At 35.3% G+C, this 14604-nt stretch overlaps 1 protein-coding gene and 1 long non-coding RNA gene across 7 annotated transcripts in view; one reads left to right on the plus strand and one right to left on the minus strand.

The window, feature by feature from the left end:
* LOC122635763 (hemicentin-1) overlaps positions 1 to 14604 on the plus strand; it is a 151716-nt gene that overhangs the window by 76014 nt on the left and 61098 nt on the right. The window lies entirely within an intron of this gene.
* LOC122635775 overlaps positions 13917 to 14604 on the minus strand; it is a 70593-nt gene continuing 69905 nt past the window's right edge. Inside the window, exons 2-3 of one of the 2 annotated variants that reach the window (XR_006328747.1) lie at positions 14030 to 14208; positions 13917 to 13961 (exon numbers count right to left, since the gene is read on the minus strand). This is a non-coding gene — a long non-coding RNA (uncharacterized LOC122635775). Of the gene's footprint in view, positions 13962 to 14029; positions 14209 to 14604 lie in introns of those variants that run through there. The other variant, XR_006328746.1, reaches the window with a different exon arrangement.

A 14604-nucleotide genomic window follows, 5' to 3' on the forward strand; every position in this document is an offset into this window, starting at 1 on the left:
GAAATAGACCCGAATTAAAGCTCTATTAAACGAACGATTGCGATTTTCGAGATGATCGTAACAAAATTAACGTCGACGATCGCAATGTTCTGATAAAAAGAAAAAAAGAAAAGAAGGAAAAAACCAAGGAAACGTATCTCGGCAACGACGATGCAAGTAAGTACTTTGTATTTGAAACGTCGTATCCTTGGAGTATGTACGCCGACTGCGCGATTATAATCCCGAACGTGCAAGAATTCACGTACGAGCGCGATAAAGAAAAGAAGAAAAAGAAAAAAAAAGAAAAAAGAAAAAAGAAGAAAAAAGAAGACGCAGAAGAAATACGCGTACGTTGTCGAAGTCTTCAACGACACGCGATGCATAACGAATCGAACACGATACTATCGTCTGATGCAAAATCGAGCGTGAAAGAATCGACACCTTCTTTCTCTCTCTCTCTCTCTCTCTCTCTCTCTCTCTCTCTCTCTCTCTCTCTCTCTCTCTCTTTCTCTTATACCGTGTGTTCCACCATTTTCCAACGCATTTTACGCGTCGCAACTTTTCAGATTTAAATCGGCATAGAAAATGAAACGGCACGTAAAACAAGCGAAGAAAAATAGAAGCAGACGAAAAAAGCTTTGCGAAGTAACTGACTTTTTCAAACATAAAGGTTTTTTCCTCCTCCTCGTCCTCCCCCTCCACGTCCCCTCACATCTAGCGAGTCTCTTCTACATTTTAAATACTGAAAAAGTGTGTTGGTGGGGAAAGAGAGATCGGTCATTCGAAAAGTCGATTGAGTCGGATGATTGATCCTTTCATCGTCGGAATGGAAAGCCATGGAACAAAGGTTAAAGCAAACGAGCACAGCATCGATATGGATTCCGGTCGGCGAAAAAAGGATTAGGGAGGATAGAGAGAGGGAGGGAGGAGTAAAGGATGCGGAGGAGGAGCAGATGGAAGAGGAGGTCGGAGAAAGAAGAGAGGAGGGAGAAAAAAATAAAAAAAAAATAAAAAAAAAGAGGAAGGAAAAAAAAAGAAAAAGAGAAAAAGAGAAAAACGAGAACGAGAGCCGCAAAATATATTCCGTGACGTTACACAGTTACCCCTTTTATATTGCGCAACTTTTGACAGAGGCAATTTTTGTACGCCTTGTCGTTTTAGAATAAATCCCGACGGTAATTGCAAAAGCAACACGGAGAAACTAAATAGAAAAAGAGAGAGAGAGAGAGAGAGAGAAAAGAGAGAAAGAGAGGTGGAATGCGTAACGTTTGCATAAAGTCAGCGCAATAAAAGTAGTTGTAAAAGTCAGCTGTTATAGTCGCCGTACGGCCGCCTCTCGATTTATGCTAATAGAGTCGACCGATCTACGTTTGAAGATGCTTTTCCGTTTATCGTGTGCCACCATAGAAAACTACTACGAAACTGGGCTCTCTTGCGTTACCTCGAGAGAAACTCAAAACTCTGAATCCATTGTTTTCCTTTTCTTTTTTGTTTCCGTTTTTTTTTCCTTTTCCTTTCTTTCCTTCTCTTTCCTTCTCCCTTATATCGCATTTCAAGTTAGTAGTTCCTAAGAATCGTCCACGTTACGTTTGTTTTTAACTTTCTCGTACGTTCCATCCGTACGTTCTCCTACTTCCATCGTTCGTCAGATTTATTATTAACGATATGAAATTGTGCAAGTTCGTATTAAAAATAAAATCAAATCAAATCAAAAAGATCAAAATATCCAAATGAATTATCCTTTGGGATTAAATAAATAAATTAGGCCAGATCTTGACCATGTAAATCATAGCGAAAAGGAGATTGCGTTTGATTAATTATAACTAATTTGTCCATCCAACGCACTACTATAAATCATTCGAATGAACTTGGGATCGTAGGGAAGAAGAAAGAGAAAAAAATAGAAAAACAAAAAAAGAAAGACAGTAAACAAGGAAAAGAAATCGTTTCTCGTGAAATCCTATTATATCTTCTTTCCAATTACTTTCTCCAAAATTCTTGAAAAAATAATATTCCATTTCGATATAAAACTGAAACGTCATTAAACGTTCCGACGCGTTTGCGTCGTCTAAGAAATCTACTAAGTATCTATAGTTCGTCGAATCGTACGTACAAGTAGAAAGCACACAACCTTGGGACATTTGTTACAACCTGGACGCGATCTCGTATCGCGTGCGCGACAAAGCGAGTGGCCGCGCAAGCCTATGTATCTTCGTCGGTGAAAAATTACACGAGTACGAGTCCGTAGAGGGATGATCGATGGGGGTAGTTGCACGGCCGGTTAGGTAAGCCCTCGTAACATCGCATCGGGAAAAACACATCGTGTGTTCGTTCTACTCTCCTCTCCTCTCCTCTTTCCTCCCCCTCCTCCTCTTCGTTCTCCTCCTTCTCCTCTTTTTCCTCCACCCCTCCCCCTCCTCCTCTCCTCCTCTCCTCGTGAAATCGATTTTTCAAGACACCGATCGCAATAGACGATCCTATATACCTACCACATTTCTTTTCTTTTTTTTTCTTTTTTTTTTCTTCTCTATTCTTTTCCTCTCTTTTCTTTTCTTTTCTTTCGATTGCTATATACGTACGTATTATCAATTATGATCAATTTTGTGAAATATCTTTTCTATTTTCTTCGCGATTTTCTTCGTGATTTCGTTGCATGATTTTTCTTCTACGATCTATATCGCAAGTTACTCAAGTGAGTATTAATCATGTAAATTATAATTCATTAATCACGATAAATTCACGAAAACAAATCTCGTCTGCTTTCTTATAAAGTTTGTTAACTTGTTCGCATGGCTCTTGTTCCGTTCGATCCATATCATTTTCCTGTTTAATTTAAAAATATACGATACACTTATATTGTTACTTATTAATCATAATAAATATCGACAAAAATCTTTCCTACTTCGTCGTGATATTTTCTAAAACCTGCTTCGCATTATTCTATAATTTGTATACTTAACTTAAAAAAAAAAAAAAAAAAAAAAAGAAACAATGTCATAATTATATCATAATTCATTTAATTACGAGACAAATCTCGAGAAAAATCTGTTCTACTTTGCCGAGATAGTTTATAACTTCCTTGCATGACTCTTGTTCTATGATATATATGTATATAACATTTAAGTATCAAGATGATAAATAATGTATATATGTATCTACATAAAGGAGTTGCAAAGGATCGATCGATCATCAAGAACAGATGTCCTTCTTCTTATCTACGTAGAGAATGGAGGAAAAAAAATTGAGTGTCCACTTTCATCGCCTGAAATCGACGTTTACGTTCGACCAGATAATAAAAGGGAATTCTCTTTCTCTTTCTCTTCCCCCCCCCCCTCTCTCGCTCTCTCTCTTTCTAACAATGTTATCATAAGCACGGAAGGATCGTTTTGCTTCTCTTATCGGATTTCCCTTGGAGAGATATCCGAACACTCGCTGTTCTCCGATCGAGATTCTCCTCGTTCTACGGTTTCCATGGTGCTGCTAAGGGGAGAACTCGCGGCCACGAGCGAGGAAATTGAATTTTCCTCTTTAATTAAGCTACCAAACGATAGAACGAAGAATAAGAAGAAAGGAAGGAAGGAAGGAAGGAAGGAAGGAAGGCACTTGATACGTTAAAATTTCGAAATCTTAACAAGTATGAAACGTTTCTAACAAGTTCATCTTAATTTCTTATAATTTCCTTTCTTCCTTTTTTTTCTTTCTTTTTTTTCTTTTTTTTTTTAATCTTTTCTACAAATTTTATTAGCAAGGACTCGTCCTGTCCGCTTGAAACTTAATCATAACGATTAAATTTAATCAAATCGAAATTATCACGCAAATGATTCCAAACGCTTTCGAGTTAGCCCAATTTTCGAGAGATCAAATAATTGATTAATTTCAAATAAGATTTCAATGGGAATGATTAATCGAACTCTTGAGATTTCTTAAAATATATGAACTTTCGGGCTAAGAAAATCGAATTCTTTTTTTTTTTTCTTTTTTTTCCCTTTTTTCCTTTCCTTTCCTTTTATCCTTCCTTCCTTTTTGAAGATCAAAGAACGCATTTTCTGGCTCGAGACATCGGTGAGAGTAAAGAGGGTTAAAAAGTTGGGAACCTTGGAGGAGGACACAACGACTATAGACGTGGGAGAGTTTGCCAAAATCCTTTCTGGCTTGGCAAGGAATGAGCTTGAACGAGACGATGTCTCCCATCGTTAATCGTATTCGTTGTTCCATCTCACTCACTCACTCACTCTCTCTCTCTCTCTCTCTCTCTCTCTTGCTTTACTTTGTCATTTTTTAAGCAAATCGTACTAATTAAATAAGAGAAAAATTAAAAAATTCTAGTCATTCGGTAAAATAAATGAAGTAATCAAATTTGACGTTTAATATCCGAACCTTCCACGTGGTTTGACAGCTCAACCTGTGACAGGGCTATAGAGCTTTCACTAATATTCGAGAAAAGTGAATCGGCGAGAGAGTGACGAGTAGATCGTAATTTCATTGTTAATTAAACTACGATCAAAGTTCAATTACTTTGGACGATCTTGTGATAAACGACTACGACGACGACGAAGACGGCGCTAACGTCTTTTTATGAATGCCTTACAGAGCTCTCCTTGTGATTCCACTTTATCTTTCGACTTTCCGATAACTTATCTTTTACCCTCTCTTTTCTTTCTTTCTTTTTCCTTTTTTTTTTTTACTGAACCTCGACAGATTTTCTCCTCCCCAATCGAACGTATACACATAAGTATATATATATATATATATATATATATATATATATATATATATATCTTTTTCTCGTTATCTCCTATCTTCCCTATGTCAGGAAAAAGATTACAAAATTACACCTGGATCTCTAACGCACGTACATACACTTACATTTATTTTCTAATAACAATAATAAAAATTTACGAAAATAAACGAGATACGTATACGCACGTATTGAAAAAAAAAATAAAAAATAAAAAATAAAAAATAAAGCAAGTTTGATTAGAAGGAAATTATAAAACGATATAATGATTAAAGTAATATTATAAATTTTTTCTTCGACCAAAATCGTCCCCTATATAATATATACTTCCACTTATATTTTTTAAACCTATAATATTCCATAGATATATGAAATAAAAGAACATTTTTTTTACGATATTAAACGAATGATGTCAATAAAAGCAAATAAAATGTCTTTTTAAATTAAATCGTTTGTTCGGGTCGCGTGGCAATGAGTGTATTATCAAATCGTACGGAGAATTTACCAGAGTGAATTGAAATCGATGGCCATTCATAGGGAAATAAAGGTTCGCAGTGAGAAGGGTTTAATAATCCGATCTGGTTTGACGAGTTTAAATCTCTTTCTCTCCTCTCTCTCTCTCTCTCTCTCTCTCTCTCACTCTCTCTCTTTCTTTACACACACACATACATACGTAAAAGGCAAGGTTCACCCCCGCATCCTGGCCACGTTCATTGCACAGCGCATCTTGAATACCGTCTGGCGACGACGATTGCCGCTGCCACTTCGTACTCTCGCCGTCGTATTGTGGCTGCACCTGCGCGACCAACGACAAAGAAAGAAAGAAAGAAAGAAAGAAAGAAATAAAGAAAGAAAGAAAATAAAAAAGGAGAGAAAAGCAAAAATGCGTAGCTCGTACAAAAGACGAGAATGGTTTAAAGAAAGAACGCTTTAAAAGTCTTAAGAGAATCCTACGAATCGAGAGAGGATAGTGGGGGTGGTGGATGATCGAGAAGAGAGGATGGAAGAGTCGCGTTTCTCTTAAACAGCTGCTTCGTACACGTTTCTTAGATCGCGATCAGAAGGATTAAAAAAATATAAAGATTTTAACGACAATAAATAACGAGAATATTACGATGTGTTATAAGGTAATCTTAATATATATTAGAAAAGGTCGTACAGAACTTTTGTTTTTTCTTATTCGTAAATAAGAAAGTTCGACTTTGTCTAAATTCACTCAATGTATTAACGAATTTCTTATAATTACAATGATATCTATTCGTGAATAAATAATAAAAAATGCATTGCGACTAACTGCAGATTAATCGATGAAATTATTTAAGACATTTTTGAGAACGAAGAAAAAGCATGAAAATTTCCTATCACTTCGAATTTACTTTGTATAGATCTTTACATGCTTACTTATGTATACATCTATATCTGTATCTATGTAACAGCGATAAAAAAAATCACTATGAAGATTAATAAAGTGAAAAGAGGATATATATATATATGTATGTATGTATGTATGTATACATGTGAGTAAAGGAAAGGTTGCGCATCTTTTGGATTTCGATGAAGAGAAGAACCAGTCCAAGTGGCAAGCAATTTGCAAAAGTGCATATCGAGACTCGTCCATCTTGAAATGAAAAGGGTTGCTCGCCTTCAGCTTGAAACCGAGCAGTTCCTCCACCTTTTTCGCGTCTGATCTTTTCGCGAGCTCGACCTTCGAGCTTTCTCTCTTTCTCTTTCTCTTTCTCTTTCTCTTTTCCTCTTTCTCTGCGGTCGACGAACGGCCGCCAACGTATGGAGGAGAAAGGGGATGAAGAGCCAGACGAGGTTCGCGTTAATCAGGAAATGCCTCCACGTCGAACTTTACGAACTCTCCGTCAGGAATCCATATTCGAGTCTCGAATCAAACTGATTGTCATAACGATAGAATCTCGATTATTTTCAAAATCGTATCTAATTGAACCATCGTACGATTGATTAATCATATAAAATTTATATAATATTTTCCAATATTTGTGAATCAATTTTTTTTTCTTACTTCCTTCGAACGAAAGGACATATAAGAACGTGCAAATTTTGATGCAATAGAAAAATTAAAATAAAATAATAACTGTTCCCAATATTAAATAATTCATTTCTTTTACACCGAAATAAGATTTACATTAGCAGATCAATTTCATATCTTCAATATTATTCTATTAAACAAAACGATGGATCATTTAGTTTTCTGAGAAATTGGAATCGGTCGACAGGTCAGCAAGTGAACGATCGATAGCTCGACAGAACGATTATGCACGAAACCGTTATCCTTATCGAGAATCGTGATCGGAACACGCGAAAGCATCGACCAAAGATGTCATGGGACAACGATTAATCCTCTGGTTGTTCTCTTGTATGCGTTTGTATGCACTCGTGTCACGCTGAACACGACACCTTTGTTCATAGTATAAACAAAAGTCCGAGCAAGCCCTGCGAACCTGTCAAAGTGAATCGTTACAAATGAGCCACGTATAAAGCTAGCAACCTAATCGTCTTATCTTCATTTCCATTATCTGTTACATGCAATACACTACTTTACTTTTATATATTCATTGATAATAAACATTATAAATAACAATTACGATATTATAATCGAACATTTAATATTAATTATTATATACATACATAAATTTATATACTTACATATCGATAGAAACGATATTAATAATTTTCAAGTGAAAAAAGATTACGTATTAAAGACGGCTAAAAATTTGATGATGAGAGTAAAACCGTGTCTAATGAACACCCGAAGCACTATGAACGAATAGGATTTAATCCTAATAAATAGCAACGATTATGGACGCTGTATACCGCATTATCTTAATAATTACAAAAAAAAATAAATTTAATTTATCGATATTCTACGATATAATCGATTTCTTCAAACGAGACACATCCTGTCCTTATTTAAAAGATGATTTCCATTTAATTCGAATCTCGATGGAAACGATTGGATTCTTCTAAGATCGAAGACCAAGAAAACTTGACTACTATCCGTTTCTTGCTGTCTTTGTCATCCGGAAGACGCACATCGGACGACGTCTCGTCCGTCCGTTCGTTCGTTTTCCACCATGAATTACTACGATAACGAGGATCCGACGGAGACAAAAAGAAAAAAAAAAGAAACACAGAAAAAAAAAGCAGAAAGAGAGAAAGAGAGAAAAAGATAGAAAAAAGAGAGGACGCAACGAGGCGACTTCGTAACTGCGCGTTTCCTACGATGATGCCATTAAGCCAACCGGTTCGTTCTCACGGGCCGTTAATATAGCGAATGTTTGTGCGACGTTGTTTCAAGCAAGCCGGTGAAAGAGAGAGAAAGAGAGAGAAGAGAGGAAGAATCTTATAGTTTCCTCTCTTTCTTTCTTTCTATCTCTCTTTCTCTTTTTCTCTTCCTTTTTCTCTTTCTTTCTTTCTTTCTATCTTCCGTTCCTTCCATGCTAATGGTGTTTCTCTCAAGCCAAGCTGTGTTTACCGCATAAGCTAATTAGAATTTTAATACTTAATACAAATTATGATTTGAATTGGAACAAATTATTAAATTCTATCCACCGACGCATTAGAATGAGTTTATTAATTAATTGGTATCAATAGAAATATCTCTTAAAGTTGAAAATATGGATAGAATTGTTGACACTTAAAAATTAATCCAATCTGATTCAATAAATAGATTAAATGTCTTATGCGTTAACGTATCATAGAGCGAACTTATTTCCAACTAGATACGAATAAAAAAATGTGAATTTCGAACGGGTACGAACTAGACAGCTTTTGGCATCGTAGCCAAAGTCTTATTGTTAGCTTAGAAGAATCTAAATGCGTTTTCTTGATCTATATTTATAACAGTGGTACATAGTCGAAGTCGCGTTGCCTTAAAAAAAAAAAAAAAAGAAAAGAAAAGAAAAAAAATAGTTAACCATATTTTCGAGTATAACGAACAATCGTATTAATTACGAATCGATTTTATCATATCTTTTTCTTTTTTTCTAAATATTATAAACTATGCTACGAAAATGCATACTGTCGTGCGCAATCTTATATTTCTAAAATAACTCGAGAGAAAAAGAAAAAAAGGAAAAAGAAAGAGAAAACGATAACGACGAAGTCGGCATCGAATGTTTATTATTACTTCTACTCCAAATAACGTCGATCGAGTCTTCCACACGAATACTCATGCATGAAATAACTCCATACGTGAATTAATTCGAGCGTGGATGCTCTTTGAATGCTGAACTGAACGACGGCTACGTCATAATTCGGATATCAGGTTTGCACGAATATCCAAATCCATGTATCTGCGTTTGCTATCTATATGAGAGTCGGAGAGAGAAAGACAACGAAAGAGAATGAGACAGAGAGAGAGAGAGAGAGAGAGAGAGAGAGAGAGAGAGAGATGAAGTGAGAGAGAAGATTCAGCCAGAAATTATGTCGGCCAGTAGGGTAGCCGAATATCGCAGTGACTTTCGACCGCGTTTCAGCATAATATTCACACAGTTATAATCGTTCTCTATCCGTGAAATATATCAAGACCAATCTCCAATTGAAATTTTCCTACAAAAGGCACGTACGGAATCTAATAACTCTTATACTCATTTCACGTTTAACGAACAACGATAGTTTTTAATGAACGTTGAATGATTTACAGGCTTTCCTTGTTTTTCCAATTGCTTCCATTATATCTATGCATTGTATCTATTATATCTTATCTAACTATTAATTGATTCAATTGTAATAATAATTCAATCAATATAAACCAATCGTCTCTTCATAAAAATCGACGTTTCAAATATTTATTGAATCAATAATGAAACTAACTTTTCTCTTTCTTCTTAAAGCCCCGAATAAAGGTCGAATAAAATTTAACTGTAAGAATGAATCGAAAAGAGATAGAAGAAAAGATATAAAAAAAATAAATAAATAAATAAATAAAACTAGTAAAATAACGCATTGTAAACTATCTAATACCTTTCTATATATTATATATATATATATCTACATATATATATATATATATATATGTACGTAATTTATTAAATTTAACAAAGAGTTGACGTCCTATGGTCCGTTCGTTTCGAGCTCGTGCTTGGCGATGAAATATATATATCGGTTAGACGCTTACCCCCAACGTGATTTATCTCAACGTCTCCTCCTTTTCTTCTTTATCGTTTTCCTCCACGTTTTCCAGCGAAAGACGAAAGACGAGAAACTAGAGAGATAGAAAACTGGCTAGCCACGAGCTAACTTACCTAGCGAGAGAATTCACTAGCTCGCACGTTTACGCGCCAACGCTTCGGCGTTTGCTTGTTTAACTTGGATATGAGTTACGAGAGGAGTTGCAGAGATGCGGATGGGGGTTGAAAGACGAGTAGAGGAAGAAAAGGAGGAGAAAGAGAAAGAGAAAGAGAGTAAGAAGAAACTGAAACCTTCCGTTGTGTTACTTCGTTTCCCGGCCAGACTTCATAACGCATTTCTTCCTCTACCATCTCTGTCTTTCTCTCTCTCTCTCTCTCTCTTTCTCTCTCTTTCTTTTTTTCTCTTTCTCTTTCTATCTCCCGTCTAACATAAGATCGACTCGTGTTATTACTTCGACTCCAAAGAGAAACAAACAGTTCGACGACTTCTGGATTACGCGCAGACCGTTCAATCTCCGTACAGACTTCCTTCCTCTCTCTCTCCTCTCCTCTCCACCCTCTCTCTCTCTCTCTCTCTTTCTCTCTGCAATGTTTTTCGAAATCGTTAAAGATCGTTATACTCGATTAATGTCCGTTCTTACGCATGCTTTGATGTTTCTGGTCGGCTTTGATATTTTCGTATACGTAAGATAAATTTAGAAACTAATTCATATATTAAACTGTATAACTAACGCATAATAAGTCCTAGAAAAAAATATTGTTACAATAACATACGCATGTAGCTAATATACCGTTTGTTTGTACGATCTAATTATGACCTTCGTATGTACGTACGTAGAAATATTTTTCTGACGCATTAAAATTTGCAGGATACGTTAAATAAATTTAAGAACTAATCCATATATTAAACTGTATAACTAACGCAGAATAAATCCTAGAAAAAAATATTGTTACAATAACATACGCATGTAGCTAATACTGTTTGTTCGTACGATCTAATTATGTCCTTGCTATTTGTGTACATAAAAATATCTCTGTGACGCATTAAAATTTGTAGGATACGTTAAATAAAATCTTAAAAAAAAAAAAAAAAAGAAAAAGAAAGGAAAGAAGCATTAATAGAAACGTTAACACTCGCTCGAACGAGATATTTGCCTATACTTTCCTTACGTTAATAATAACAAATAAGGAAAAAATATTCTTAATCTTATTCGTTTCGCATAAATGAATTATATAGAAATATTCGGAATATAAGTAGAATATAGATAGAGAAAATGAAGGCTGAGCGTGTAGGTAATCGCTTGAAATATACGGAGTAAGCGTCAATTATATGCTGCATGGGATAATACAGCTTCCAGCTATGTCCCCCATACTCGTTCTACAGGTGGGATGGTGTATCGCACTAGTATCGGAGGAAAACGCTTTCGGCGATACTGTCCAGAGAAAGAGCGAGAAGAGAGAGAGAAAGAGAGAGAGAGAGAGAGAGAGAGAGAGAGAGAGAGAGAGAGAGAGGGAGAGAGAGAGAGAGCGAGATATATATAAAAGTAGCAAGGTCAGGAAACGTATCAAATAATCTGACAAATTTGTATTGTCCGAACAATTAAACGTTTCTAAAATTTGTACTCTTCGAAAAAAATCTTAAATATAAAAGCAAAAAATAAAAACGAACTTAATTAATTAACGATGAGATTCTCTAATAAATAGTTCGATCAATCGAAATATTACTTACGTGAGTCTTCTTGTTGAAAAATTTTGAGGAAATTATAATCGAAGAGAGAGAAACTCCAAGACGTGCGATCTCCACAGTGTCCCGATCGGTACTGTCTTATATCGAAGAACTTCAAGGGCAATGACAAGAGGTCAAACGAAAACGAAAGAGCGACCGATCAATGACTTTGTTTGGATAGAATCGTTTGTGTACTTATGAGTAATGTAAGCACGTACTATTGTATATATACATATATATATAGATACCTAGTAGATCAGGTTACCTTTATGTAAACAATATGATTTATCGATCCGAATTATTTTCTATGCTTTGTTATTACGTATAAATCATATGCGTAACAAACGCGCACGTACGTACATTTTTTTCTTTTGTTTCTTTTTCATTTTTATATATCGTATCATATGCGTTTCGTGAAATAAAATGTTCTAATGGAGTAAAAGATATCGTTGAATCTTTTTCTTGAATTCAACTCGTTTTAAATCGTTTTCACATTTTTACTTTCGACCTTGGCCTTCTATAAAATAGTACTCTTTCAACTTGGACCCTTCGTTAACAAGCCCTACGTCGATAAAAGCTTCGAATCGGTTTTCTCCCACGAGATTCGAGGTTACGACTCTTTTCCCCTATTCCATCCTCCTCTTTCTCTCTATTTCTCTTTCTCTGTCTATCCCTTTTCGAATACCACCCACGTTCGAAGCGAGCTACTTCGGTGACGGTGACAGAGAGAAGCCACCGGCGTTTTCAATTAAACCCATAATTACGAATTCGATGGGTTTTCGGGGACAGCCTGCAGCACGTGCGTACCCGCCAGGCTAATTAGAGCTTTGATATTTATGCGAGAACGTTCACCGTTATGCGTATGAGTTTTGTTTGACCCACAAAAGCACCAAATTTTTTAACGAAATTTCTTTCACAATGAAAAGTTTGCATTTTATTCGCACGATTCGTTATCACGTCGATATGTGGGCGTATCACGTGTCTATGTCGGAATTTATCCATTGATATATCTTGTTTATAAGAGAAAAAATATTTGCTTGGATGATAATCGATAAAAAAGAAATGATAGGAAAAAAAAAAATATATATATATATATATATACATATATGCCTAAGAAGGATCGAAAGGATAGAGTGATTTTCTAGGAAATCGTGTTTTGTCGATTCATTGAGATAAAAATTGTCACTCGAGAACGTCGAGATTCTCAATGTGCGCGAGATATCGGAGAAACTGTCATCGACAAAATGTCTTGATACGAAAGGAAATTGAGTAGGTCGGCATCCTTATCGACTTCTTCTTACTGTCACTTATCGTCATTATTTAGAAGAATTTATCTACAAACGCCTTTTATTATCTCTTTCTGTGTAATATCTAATAAAAAAAAAAATAAAGATAAATAAATAAATAAATAAGTAAATAAAAAGAAAATGAATAAAAAATAGATCGATTTGATAAATGTATGTATTTCATCATTGAAATATATATATAAGTCGAATAAATTTTTATAAGACAAATATACACGACCTATCGATTCGTTCGATAATCTATAGAAGAATAAAATAAGTCAAGATCATTTATTTACGATCTCAAATCTTATTATATACGGTAGTATATTATTTTAAGTATGGTTGGAAATGTATTTTATCACTGACTACTCGGAACGTTCACGTCCAAGTATGCTATATTTCTTCTTTCTTTTCATCGTTGATACTTTTCTTTATTTTTTGTTCTTTCCTTTTTCTTTCACTTTTCGTTCCCCTTCTGTTTTTGAAAACGAGACGCTTGCAATTTCGCACAGCCGCGAGAACGCGCGAAAACGAGCGTGGTTTAAAATGAAAATAATCAGAAAAACGCGAAAGGGCTCTCTATCCCATTTTATTCTCTATTGGAACTCTAGCTTAATTGTCTCGTTTCTACGCGTTCGTTTCTTTTATTCGACTATTCGTAGCGCAAATGTGCAAAATTCTTTTCTGTTTCTCTCTCTCTCTTTTTTTTTTTTTTTTTTAATAAAGAATACTGTTCGGTTAGAATACACGATGAAAATATTAAATAGTATTAAAAGGCGGCCACGTCACACGTTCATTACGTTGCTAAATCTAATGAGTCTGTCAGTGAGTCTATTCTTTTCTTTCTACTATTTTTTCCCTTTTTCTTTTTTCATGTAATTATACATGTCGTTACCTTTTTCATCTCACTATTCCGCTGAATTTTTAATACCGTTTTGAAGTTCTCTAAAGCGGAAAAAAAGAATCTCGTAGCGAGCACGTTGTCGTCGTCATCGTCGCGTCGTCCTCTTCTTCTTCCTCCTAGGCAACGTCGTCGTCGTCGTCATCGTAGTCGTCATAATCGTCAAATAAAGCTACATGGATACGTTAAAGAGTAACACATTTATCTGGATAATAGATAGACGTAGTAAAATGTACATACATGTATAAAAATATGTGTGCATATGTGAGTGCGAACTGTCACCGAAGAAATATATTGAGTACGTTAGAGTCCAGTGAGTCGAACTAGTACAGAGTAATAGCAGTAGTAGTGGTAGTAGTAATGGTAGTAGTAACAGTTCGACTCCTCTGGGATTTTCTAAAACCATTAAACGCACGCACCTAGATAGAGAGAAATATTTGCGAAAGTTCATTAAAAAGATAACGACGTATTTAATTACGTGCAAAAAGAAAAAAGAAAAAAAGAGAAATAAAAAAATAGAGAAAGAAAAAAAAATAGAGAGAGAAAGAGAGATAGAGAGGGAGGGAGGGAGATAGAGAAAGAGGAGGAGAATTTCAACTCGTTCAAGCGTGAATTCCCTCTCCCGTTCCGTTTTTCCCATTTTCAGAAGCAAGTCGCGGAGAGCGAAATAAAAAGGTAACGAATTCCGTTTCAGATTCTATTATAATTTCAATGGAAAAATACACGTTCTTTTTTCGAGGCACAAGCGGAGAAAGAGAGAGAGAGAGAGAGCGCCCTTGCCCGACTTCTTCTCGTTTTCTCGAAAAAAGAAAAAA

The sequence above is a fragment of the Vespula pensylvanica genome, chromosome 19 (assembly GCF_014466175.1).
Source record: "Vespula pensylvanica isolate Volc-1 chromosome 19, ASM1446617v1, whole genome shotgun sequence".
Lineage (NCBI taxonomy): Eukaryota > Metazoa > Arthropoda > Insecta > Hymenoptera > Vespidae > Vespula > Vespula pensylvanica.